Raw genomic sequence first — 11,165 nt, 5'->3', positions numbered from 1 at the left:
CTCCTTTGACCATAGATTCTCTACAAGTCAATCATGATCCAGCAGTTGACAGTGAAGTCTTACTGAGCCAGGTGCCACCACTGTGCCGTGCTTCCCTTAGCTCACAAGGCTGCCCTGGCACCTTCATTCATTCATTCAGCCAAGTTTTATTGAGCACCTACTCTGTGCCAGGCACTGTGCTTAGGTGTTGAGACTAGTGGTAAATGATGGTGAACACTTTTTCTGTCCTCAAGAGTCTTATAGTCTGACAGGGAAGACATGTTAAAAAAGTAATACCTTAAAATAAGGTATGATTAGTATTAATGATAGGGGAAGGGTATTGAGTAGCATGGAAGATAAAGCCAGGATTCTTTTCCGTGATCATAGCATTTCAAGGAAATTGAAAATATGTCCTATCAGTTCATGCTTTGTCACTGCCGGAGTCCTTGATGGCTACTAGGAATAATCAGTATTAGTTCTGAAATGCATACAGTCTCTTCACTGTGTGAGGCGTAAAGAGAGAAGGAGGACTCATGCCTGGGAGCATAGGCTTTGAGTCCAACAGTCCTGGTTGGAATTCTGTCAGTACTTGTTTGCTGGGTGATCCCATGTAAACTACTTAATGTCACTGCCCTCAGTTTCTTCAATTGTGAAATGAGGAAAATTACATCTGTCTCTTTGGATTGCAGCAAGATTTAAGTGAGGAGAGTATTTAAAGCATAGTGATTTGTATGAAAAGATGCTCAACATCACTAATTATTAGAGAAATGCTGCAAATCAAAACTACAATGAGGTATCACCTCACACCGGTCAAAATGGTCATCATCATAAAATCTACAAACAATAAATACTGGAGAGGGTGTGGAGAAAAGGGAATCCTCATACAGTGTTGGTGGGAATGTAAATTGATACAACCCCTACGGAAAACAGTATGGAGGTTCCTTAAAAAACTAAAAACAGAACTACCATATGACCCAGCAATCCCACTACTGGGCACATACCCAGAGAAAACCATAATTCAAGAAAACACATGTACCCGAATATTCATAGCAGCTCTATTTACAATAGCCAGGACATGGAAGCAACCTAAATGTCCATCAACAGATGCATGGATAAAGAAGATGTGGCACATATATACAATGGAATATTACTCAGCCATAAAAAGGAATGAAATTGGGTCACTTGTAGAGACATGGATCGACCTAGAGACTGTCATACAGAGTGAAGTAAGTCAGAAAGAGAAAAGCAAATACTGTATGCTAACACATATATGTGGAATCTAGAAAAATGGTATAGCTGATCTTATTTGCAAAGCAGAAATAGAGACCTAGACGTAGAGAACAAATGTATGGATACCAAGGGGGAAAGGGGTGGGGAGGGAGGAATTGGGAGACGGATTGACACATATACATTATTGATGCTATGTAGAAAATAGACAACTGATGGGAACATACTGCATAGCACAGGGAGCTCTGCCTAATGCACTGTGGTAACCTAAATGGGAGGGAAGTCCAAAAGGGAGGGGATATCTGTATGTGTATGGCTGATTCATTTTGTTGTGCAGTGGAGGCTAACACAACATTGTAAAGCAACTGTACTCCAATAAAAATTTTAAAAAAAAGAAAAGAAAAAAGAATAAAGCATCGTGACTTGTACATAGTGTTCAATGAGTGTTATCTTTTAAAAAGGTGTAGTGCTTGTAAGAGAATGGGATTTCACAAGCGTCTTAATCTTCATGTAGGATTTTGACCCCATCTCCACCAATCACTGCCTTAGGCAAGTAATCTGAATTTATTCTGCTTCTCCCAAAAGGGATCATGTTGCCCCTTCTTTCTTTTTAGTAAAGAGGTCTCAAGATTAATTATATCCTGTAATGGTTTTCTTCACTTTCAGAGAAGGTGCTACATAAATGGTGTTTTATTCCTTTCCTCCAACTAATTTTTCTACAAAAGTTGAAAATGCTTCACATCTCTTTCTAATTCTATTTTTTAAAAAATGCATGTGGCTGTTTACTTCACTTTAAATGTGATGTGTGGACATTTCTCATGAAGTAATAATTTGTGTCACTTTATATAGTGTTGCCAAAGTCCTTTCTTGCCAATCTTCTCCTGACATGTAACAATTGTTAGGTGGGATGGATGCATACACAGATGCTTAACCATATTTTATTGATTATAAATAAAATAGCTTAAAAATAAAACTTTAAAAATATAATCACTGCTTCCATTTTCGTAAAAAAGTCAGCGCAAAGAAATATGGATGTTCTCTTAGGGACAGAAGGATGGCTTGGATTTTTCTTCATTGAACTAGGACACAGATGCAGTCTGGAAAGTCACCTTCAGAACCATTACAGTGCAAAATGCAGTGCATCTTCGGGAGTGTGCAGGAGACAGGATGAGCGAGAGCTTATCACGCTTTCAGAAAGTCCCTGACACTGTATTCTTAAAGATGAAATAGCTATGGGTCATATCCGTCTTCTCCTTAAGCTCTGGTGCGTAAGAAATGCCATGTTACTTATTTCTTTCCAGTCAGCCTAATTCCAACTCTGAGCTCCGATCCCACCAGCTTGAAGGGAGTTCATTCTCAGTCATGCGGGGACTCCCTGTCTTCCAGAGTTGTGCGGGCGCGATCACAGGGGGTTGCACAGAACAGTGCTTGAGGGCAGTCCTTGGCCTTTTAGTCCAAATCCGTTTCCCCCTTGATGCCCGTTGTTTACCAGTTTCTCTCGACAGAGTGTACTGGCATCTGGTGGAACAGCTTTTGTGGTGCTGTACACTGCAGAGTGTTTTCAGCATCCGTGGCTCTCACTCACTGTGACAGTGAGAGTCACACGGAGTGAATGAAGCCTTCCCCGCCTTTCCAAAGCCCCTTGGTTGAGCCCGTAATGGACCTACTTTTATCTCCCCAGCCAGTCCCTTGGAATCTGATGGTGTTGGGATTATTGTGTGACCCGGTGTGTGGGGACCCAGGTGGACTCAGGTGCTCTGAATGGAGCCACACTTGTAGGGCCACTTTGCTGTTGTTTCCTATGGAGACCGAACTTCCTTCCTGGAAGTCCGCAAGGGGGAAGCTGTGGGTCCCTTCTCTGGAGGTCCCACAGGCCTCCAGCTCTCCCTTAAGCTGGGGGCAATCTTTTTCTTCCTCTTGCTGCTGTGCTACACCTGTCCCCACCTTTATCCTCCAGTCTCACCCCAAACGCAGTGGCTTCTTTTTGTCTCCATAGCACAAGGCTTTTGGAAAACTCTAGCAAGGAAGGGAGGTTCTCTTCAGGCCCCTTCTGCTTGAGCCTTGCAGCCTGCCTGTGGCAAGGGAGTGCGGAAAGTCTGGCCATCTTCTCAGAAGGTAGGGGTGGAGTATAAGGAGAAATAGAAAATAAGAACTGCTCAATGTTGCTTCACTCTTGGGTGATTCAGTAGCAGCAAAATCAAAAAGCTAACTAATACCTCAACAGATTATCGCACCGTGTCCCTAAACCTAGATTTTGTATCACATTTCCTTCAAAAACAAATGTTCCTGTCTGACTTCTAAGGTTTGATTTCTTTCCCACAGGGAATCGGAGCTCTGTAATTTGGGCAAATAGGACATATGGCTATTGGTAACACGGAGGCAAAGGCAGAGAACAATTTGACAGGGTTGAGGGTTGTACTGCCTTTTCTCTATTGGCGCTCCTCTACTAAGCAATGGAACCCAAAAAACTATTTGAGCTACTATTTTTTGTCAATTCTCCTGTGGATAGTACTTTCCAGTTTGATAGAAGGAAAGTTAATTCATTCCATGCAGTGGCTGTCGCAGGGCATTAGATTTTATTTCCCTTACTGAACCCCCTGGAGTGGTTAGTGCTAATCCCTGTTTATCTGGTCCTGTTGTCTTGTGAAATAATCAAAACTGTGATTGACAGATGACTCCTCATCTGCTACAGGAGGATGATAATAGTGCCTATCACATGGGGCTGTTAAAGGATTAGAGGAATTAATATATGTAAAGTGCCTAGAACCCTGCTTGCACTCAATAAGGGTTGTGGAAGGGCATAATATTAATGTGTCCAGGCACCATGCGAGTTACCATTCTGTGGTGGATATTATTATCCCCATTTCACAGAGGAGAAATCGGAGACTTAAGGAGTTTTTTCATTGCCTAAGGAAACAGCCTGTCAGTGGGTGAGTTGAAATTGGCGGCAGGTACAGAAAGAAGTACCCTCTTCCTAGATGTGGTGGAGAAGGGGGTTTGGGCGTATCTAATTGTAAAAGCCTCCGTTGGTATTGTGCCGAGTTTCGTCCCCTACATGCCTGCACACTGCTTTCTACTGAAAGTAGAAAAACGAAGTAGAAATCTAATACAAACTACCACAATATTAAGACTGAAATAAAAATGAATCTGGTTGTTTGCTGAATACAGAGTCCACACCTGGAATATATTTGTTGGTTCCTCCTTACACACTCCTGAAGAATATACTGTAATTACAGGCATTATTTAATGAAGCAGGCAGGTGGGCACTGTGGTAATAGATTGCATTTTATTTTCCTTAGGGTAATGAACAGGCTTAAGATATAATGAGAAAATCTGGGTTTTGGGATTGAAATCCATTTTAATACAAATCACTGGAAAAACAAAATTCAGAATGTTTTAACATTTTAAAAATTAACAGATGTTCTTGTAGAACATCACATTTTATTTTTTCACATTATCATGCTCTGAAGTAAACTGAAAGCAGGATCTCCTAGTTCACGTGTGGATAATTCATAATAATTTAATAAAAGGGATAATTTCTTCCCCAGAAAGTCATCTATAGTTCTTAGTATGTGTGTTTTTACCAAGAAAGAACTTTAAAAATATGTTTGAGATACTCATTTATTGTGAGAAATACTACTGCTCCCCTATCGGCAAGTCATTGTCAGACTTTTTTTCTTTTTATTGTTTTATTAAATTATCCAGATAATTTCTTTTTGTAAGGGAGAGATATTTGTGAACACTAAAACGACTAACTTAAGTTGATAAAGATTCCTTTGCAAAAGTAAGACTTTTGAGGAATTACTGAACACACATCATAGTTTTGTGTTCTGATTTTAAAATCAACAAAAAACATTGATAATAACAACTAAAATTCTAATTTATTGGGTTCTTACTTTGTGCCAGTTTATATCTTAAGCATTGTACCTCACTAATTCACTGACAAAGCAGTAAAGTGAATATTTTACACACAAAGGAAATGAGGTATTAAAGATGTTATATGATTTTTTTTAGGTAAGAATCTTGGCAAATGTTGGAGCACTGGTTTGAATCCAGATCTCTATCATTAGCAGGTTCTCTTAGCTACTGCATTATGATATGAATAATATAGAAATGCACAGGCTATTGTGGACATACAGAGGTGGACACAACCAAACCTGGGAAACTTGAGTCTTAAAGTATATGAATCAGCTAAAGGTGTTTGTGAAGGGGTAGGGGGAGTAGGGGGGGAGAAGAAAGGAATTTCAGGTAGAGGGTTCTGCAAATAGGGGATCCTATTGCTGTTAATTGCAGTGTACTAAGAGTATTAAATGAGACAGGGGATGATGCCGGAGAGGTAAGGTCCAAATTTTTGGGAATCTATGTTGAGGAGCTTAAGCATGATATTATAAGATAGAGAGACACTGACAGGTCTCAGGCATTTAACTGACATAGTTTGTGTTGCAGATAAATCCCTCTCGAATGGGTAAGGAGATTCTTCTAGGAGACAAAACTGGTGGTAGGGGGGCCAGTTTCAGTCTTCCATGTGAAAGATGCTGAAGACTTCAGATTAGGTTCATCGTAGTAGGGGACCCATCTGAGTTGTAATTAAGAGATACATTTGCAGAATCTAATGGTGCTTATTAGCTCTGGGTGATGAGGAGATGAAGGAGTAAACAATAAGTACCAGATTTCCAGCCTATATACCTGGGTGGATTGTAGAGTTACCAATCAAGACAGAGAAATACAGGAAGAGGAGCAGGCAGAGGATAAAATGAGTTTTGTTTGGGGCGTATTGGGTTTGGTACAGCCAAGTGGTGACAGTCAGTAGAAGTTGACTATATGAATCTGAGATTCTGGGCAGGGACTTGAGGTGGAGTCAGGCTTAGGAATCATAAACCTTTATGGTAGGCACAACTTTTAGAGTGACTGAGATCATGGTACAATTGAGAATAGTGGGCTGCAGGTGGACCACTGGGTTACCTGGGTGAAGAAAGGGGAGCCTACCAAGGAGATAGAACAAGAGTAATCGGAGATATGGTGAACCAACAGTGTGTGGTATCAGAGACACAGAATTTCAGGAAAATGATAAATGGGTGGCAGTGCTGTAGAGCAGTGTTACGAGACAAAGGTTGAAAAATGTCCATTAAATTAGGCAACGTGGATCACTTGATTTTTGCAAGAAGAGATCTAATAGAATAGTGTTGAGGGAAACTATGACACATTGGGTTTAAAAGTAAGTGTTAGGCTGGGAATTGAGATGGCAAGTAAGGAATTCTGTTTCAAGTGTTTTGGTTGATAAATGGAAAAGATTGAGTAGTAGCTAAAGGTAAATATTTATTTATTTTTTTGTGGAGGGGAGCGAGTAGAATTTAGGTTTCTAGGATGTGGGAAAGGAGGCCACTGAGAGGGAGAGGTTGAAGATACAGGAGAAGGTATGACCAATGTGCAGGTCCCAGATGAGGCCCTAGGGCCGGAGTAAAGAGACATGGACCCGCATGGGTTTATAGGGCCATTCCTTTACAGAAAGAAAGGAATCATGATGGATACACTTGTAGATCACCTATAGGTCACGTGCATTAGACAGTCCAATGACAACACACCTGCTGGTTTCAGCCATCCGGAGGAAGAAGGAAGCAATGACAATTCTTGAAAATAAATGTGGTGAGAGATGAAGAGAGTAGTGAAGGTTCTTACTAGTTTTGAAGTGCTGGAGTTAAGAAGAGCAATAAAAAATCCCCAAAGACTTGTGCTAGGGACTGTATCTTAGTTCGTAGTGGTTGTGCAGGAACAAGCTGTGAATAGTTGAGGACTTGGACCTTAAGCTTTGACTTTGGTGACTTTGTTTATAGATGCTGAGACAGGGGTAGGAAGGGGATATTTCCTTTAGATCCGTGGTTTTCGAACATGACTGCTCATAGGAATCACTTGGAGAGTTTTAAAAAAATGATGCCAGGGTCACCCCGTGAGCTTCTGGATTGACTGATTTTGTGTGGTAGAAGGTCATAAATATTTTTTAAAGCTCCCAGGTGATTTGACTATGCAGCCAGTGTTAAGAACCACTGCTCTAGACCGGTGGTCAGAAATGTTTTCTGTAAAGGGCCACGTAGGAAATATTTTAGCCTTTTTGGGCTACACAGTCTCCATTACAACTACTCAACTCTGTCATAGCTCAAAAACAGGAGCCATAGATAATACATAAATAGAGCGTGGGTATGTTTCAATAAAACTTTATTTATGGACACTGAAATGTGAATTCTATATAATTTTCACATGTCATGAAATATTATTTTTCTTTTGATTTCCATTAGCTCATGGGACATATAGGTATAGCCTGCAGTTTGCAGATCCCTCTGAGCGCCTTTGCTGCTCAGAGTGTGGTCCTGAACCAACAACGTTGGTATCACTTCAAAGGGAGTTAGAAATGCAGAATTTTGAGCCTTGAGTGAGTTCTGCTGAATTAGAATCTGCATTTTAATAAGATTCTGAAGTAAATTGTATGCAATTTTGAGAATCATTAATCTGCTGTAGCCCATACTATCTCATTCCCACTCAGCTCAGAAAATAGGGAATCCTCTTTATCCCTCCCTGTTGTCTCGGTGACCTTTTAATGAAAGTTAGAGAGCATTTAAGAAGTCTGTGGTAAGAAGCTGTCGTCCAGGTGTTCTGAATCGCTTACAATTCAGATAGACTGGTTTTAGGGCTTAGAGACACAGGTGGAACATTGACATTCTGTTATTAAAAGGAAGGTTTAATTTATATTCCAGCACATATACAGAGATCTGTCTTCATACAGACCAGGCAAACTGTGGTTCTTGGCGGCAGGGCCAAACTCTTCTTAAGAAACACCTTGAATTTAATCAATAGCCTCTAATGAGGACTTTTTTGAGACTCCAGAGAACTACAACCAAGAACGTGTAAGAGGTCATCTTAGCCTAGCTTTGTGGGAGAACAGTCATGGAAATCGTGGAAGAATATTACATGTCTACAGACTAGCTCATACCCTCCTAATGAGCCCACTCCTAAAAGAAGCAACCCCCACCTTTTCTTGCATTGCACAGATTAAAAAAGTGAATTATTTAGCAAAGGCTTGCTTCTCAGACTCAGGTAAGTTGGAAACAACGTTCAAGTGGGACTCAACACACTACATTACAACTTGGACATGAGGAAGCCTGTTAACTTTTTTTGAACCTTGCTTTTTTAATCAAAATGAGGATAATGTTTTTTCAATTTTCTTTCCAGAATTATTCTAAAGATTAAGTATATGGGAGTGTGCTCTGAAAAGTACTAATTGATATTCTGATGTAGATGAACTCATGCTATTGTGTGTTCATAAGAGCTAGACTAAGACTGTGTATTTGTGGGTTGACAAAACAACTATTAGGACTGTTTACAACAGTCCTCAAGCTGAACTAAAATATTATTCTGTAAGAAAGAAAGAGTTTCCTTTTAGCTTCAGTTATTACACTTCAGCAGGTTTACTTCCCATTTGACTCTGGTAAGAATAAGATTAATAATGGAACTGTAGCAAGTCTAAAATGTTAATTCCCCCAGGATGTGGGAGAAAAACCACATGCATACAAATGTGTTTAATATTGATTTCCCACGTTATTTACTTTGGCCAATTTCCTTTTAAACTCACATATATGTGTAGATTCAGGCACCTGTTGAGGAGAACATTAAATGTTGACTTATTTTATTCATTCATCTTTTTTTATTACCTCATTCCACCTCTTTTGTAAAATACAAGCTATCACTTTGTCCTTTGAGCAGTATTTGGACAAAGAAAGACAAAAAAGATCATAGGCTTTTAAAATTTAATGCTCTCCTTAAATGACCTTAAGGGAATGTTCCCCTTCTGACTTCCTACATTTGCTTTCAACAAGTTTGACCTTGTAGAAATTTTAAAATATGAATAGTAACCTGGTATTAAAAAATAATACACAGCTGGTAGACCTTACCACAAGAGATACTAACGTCATGCCACTTTTAAGAGTTGAAAGCTCTGATGATAGATTACTGAAAGGGTTAAAAATACATGCAGAGTAGACTTTTCTAGCTATATCTCCCAGTACGCCTCTGTGATGTGTACATTATGCTTCAGCCAAACCGGACTGTTTCTCAAAGGAGCATGCATTTTTCTGTGGTTGGAGCTTTGCTTAGAATATTCTCTATATTTAGAAAGCCCTGTAGCCACCTTTTACTGACAAAATCCCATCCATCCTTCCGAGCTCAGCTCACAAGCCCCCTCATTCACGTATCCTTCATGATCCTGCCAACTAGATGTGATATTTATCTCCGTTGAGCCCCCAAAGCACTTTGTATGTACCTCTCTTATGGCACTTAGCTCATTCTGCCTTATGTTTTAGTTATTTGTGACCTTGATATCTTTCCTTTGCTAGGCAGCTGGAGAGCTGGAACCATGTCTTCTTTATTCTTGAAACTCTTGAAAGTTAATGCTCCCGTTTCCTCAAGAAGATCATTCTTGAGAAGACTAAAAGTAGACTGGTTAAAAAAGGGGCAGTTTATATCAAGTAAAGTTTCTTTTATCTTTTGGAGAATATTGATCAAAGGGGTATATGTTATATTTAATGTGGGAGTTGTATCTATGTTAGAAGTTGAAATATAATATGTTAAGAAGGTGAATGAAGAGGCATGTGGAGACTGTAGAGAAATCCATGAGATAATAAGGAGGAGGAGACAGAAGAATGTTGGTATTTTTGTGATCACAAGGATGAGGTAACTTGAAAGCTCAGTTGGACTGTGTAACCGATGCTGTTGACATTCCATTCTTCCATCTACTTTTGAGTTCTGTGTGTGGTAGAAAGTTCCTATAGTCACTGACAGCTTCCCACCCCAAGCATCTGTGTCTCTCTGATTTTTTGCCTCAGGCCTTACTTCCATGTCACATATGCTTGCTTAACTTAAACAAGGCAGCTCAGAAATGCCGTGGAGTTAAGGCGCCCGTGGGCAACCCTCAACCAGTGAAGGATGACAGTCAGTGGGTAAATATTCCACCGTCTCGGTTCCAAATATTCCACCTTCTCGGTTCCTCAGTAAGGTAGTTCTGAGGTATATTGTATGTGATTTGTCAGTAAGTCCCCGGTGGGATTGAGTTTCAGTTGGCCACAGCAGTAACCTGATCATTAACATGTTCTTTATTTGCTTTTCTCCCATCCCGATCTCACTTTTATTTCTCCCTAATTTGTGTTTTCTGGGATCATGTAACAAATAGGGTCTTTCTCTGGGTTAGCCCATCCCAAGACAGTCTGATCAAGTAGAGCTAAGGTCTTAGTAAAGAATAAATTAATTCAATTATGAGGTTCAATCTTCATATTAATAATTTTATAGTGACAGTAGCCACAGGTAAAACAAGCATAGTGTAATCAGAGTGGGAAAAATGTAGTTTCGTTAGCATCATTTTGGAGAAGGATTTTTGGAGGGGTCTGGGAAGAATTTGTGCAGTGAACAAGGTATGGACTTATCAAGAGTTAATCTAGGGTTGTAGATAAAAGAATTATATTGAGCCTTCATGCTTGAAATGTAATGTGTACTATACTGCATACTTCTTATATTTCCTGATGAATTTGGTCATAATCAGTAAAAATAAAATAAATGTCTTATATATCTACATTGCACAGATTTGCCATGTCTGATTGCCACTCCACTGCTATTGTAGTATGGAAAGTGAATCTAGAAGGAGTATAACAGATGAATCTACATTGTCACTCTTTTACATTGGTGAAGAGGTTTACAGAGGACTGACTTTGATTTAAAAATTTTTTTAATCAATTACATTTATTTATCACACGTGTGGCAGGATAATATTTATATATACTGATTTTTGTGTTGTTATTTTACCTATTCAAGTTAGATTTATAGTCAGCCTTCAGGCAAGAAAAATATAGCAGCAAAAGAATTCAAAAGTCTAACCCCTGAGGGGATTTAAGGTATGAAAGAAGATATGAGAAAAATTATGA

At 39.5% G+C, this 11,165-nt stretch overlaps 1 protein-coding gene across 16 annotated transcripts in view; it reads left to right on the top strand.

The window, feature by feature from the left end:
- The window catches only part of SUGCT (succinyl-CoA:glutarate-CoA transferase), a 792,254-nt gene that overhangs the window by 186,226 nt on the left and 594,863 nt on the right, over positions 1 to 11,165 (top strand). The gene's annotated exons all lie outside the window — the stretch shown is intronic.

This window comes from Balaenoptera borealis (genome assembly GCF_965194805.1).
Source record: "Balaenoptera borealis genome assembly, chromosome: 7".
NCBI classification, from domain to species: domain Eukaryota; kingdom Metazoa; phylum Chordata; class Mammalia; order Artiodactyla; family Balaenopteridae; genus Balaenoptera; species Balaenoptera borealis.
The sequence above is the reverse complement of the archived record's forward strand: the minus strand, read 5'-3'. Positions and strand labels throughout refer to the sequence as shown.